Raw genomic sequence first — 1,443 nt, 5'->3', positions numbered from 1 at the left:
CTTTGCTGAGTAAAGTAACTTGTCAACTACTGTAAATTCTCGAATCACGAAAGAATTCATGAAGAACCGCACTATTGCTCCTTTAAGTATTTTGTATTCTAATTAAGAGCTTTCGCATAATTAGATTTCTTTTGGAGGACGCGACGAAGTTGTGCCGACACTCAAAAGTACGGTTACAACCTATATAAAGAAGAAATAGAGAAAATAGAATGGAAAGGGGAAGACGTGCAAGAAGGATGGGAAGAATTAGAATCGGAAATAAACTCAGCAGTTGTATGAAAAAGGACAGGAAAAAGAAGAGGGCTAGGTGGGAGCCCGTGGTGGGATAGAGAGTGCAGAGAGAAAAAAAGGGAGAAAATAAAGTAAGGAAACGATATAGGGAAGGAGAAGAAAGGTGGGAGAATTTTCTAAAGTGCAGAAGGGAGTAGAGGGAGGCTTGTAGAGTGAAGGAAGAATTACATAAAAAGAGAGAAGAAGAAGAAATCGAAAATATAAGAACTGAGTCACAAGCATGGAATTTTATTAATAAAGGAAAGAAGAAGAGGGAGGGGATAAGTAAGGAGATCAAAATGATAGATTGGGTTAAATACTTTACAAAGGTGTTAGGATGCGAGAAAGAAAAGAAAGAGGAATCGGGAATAAGGCAGCATACAAACAGAGTAGAAGGAGTGCAGATAAACGAGGAAGAGTTAAAAATGAAATCAAGAGATTGAGGAAGGGTAAAGCAGCTGGCAGAGATGGAATAAAAAATGAGGCGTTGATTTGGGGAGGGGAAAAGATTAGGAAAAAGTGTTGGGGTATTGTTAAAAATGTATGGGAGGGAGAAGGTCTGTCAGAAAACTGGAGAGTAGGGGTAGTGGTTCCCATATGGAAAAAGGGGGATAAAAATGTGCCCGGAAATTATAGAGGAGTAACATTAACAAGTATAAGGTATAAGATATACGCAAATATCCTGAATAAGAAGATTATACGGGAATTAGATGAGAAGGAGGGGTGGAGCAGATCACAAGGAGGGTTTAGAAAAGGAAGAGGTACAATAGAGAATGTAAAGATCTTGCAGCATATAGTAGGGAAGAGAATAAAAAGTGGAAAAAAGGTGTGGGCGATGTTTATAGATCTGAAGGCAGCCTTTGATAGGATAGATAGAAAGATTCTATGGGAAATGATGAAGAAAAGAGGTATAAGTGAGGATCTAATAGATAGGGTACGGGAGATATATGAAGAAACGAAAGTTGTGGTGAAGATAGGAGAGGAAATGTCAAGAGAATATCGGGTAGAAATAGGAGTAAGACAAAGATGCCCTTTAAGCCCTACCCTATTTAATATATATATAGCGGATTTAGAAGACGAATTAAGGAAAGGAATAGGGGGGGTCAGAGTTGGAAGAGACAAGGTTTGGTCGTTAGAATATGCAGACGACATTGTGATACTCGCAGAGGAGGA

The sequence above is a fragment of the Cyphomyrmex costatus genome, unplaced genomic scaffold (genome assembly GCF_001594065.2).
Source record: "Cyphomyrmex costatus isolate MS0001 unplaced genomic scaffold, Ccosl1.0 scaffold22, whole genome shotgun sequence".
Lineage (NCBI taxonomy): Eukaryota > Metazoa > Arthropoda > Insecta > Hymenoptera > Formicidae > Cyphomyrmex > Cyphomyrmex costatus.
This window is presented reverse-complemented; position numbering follows the sequence as displayed.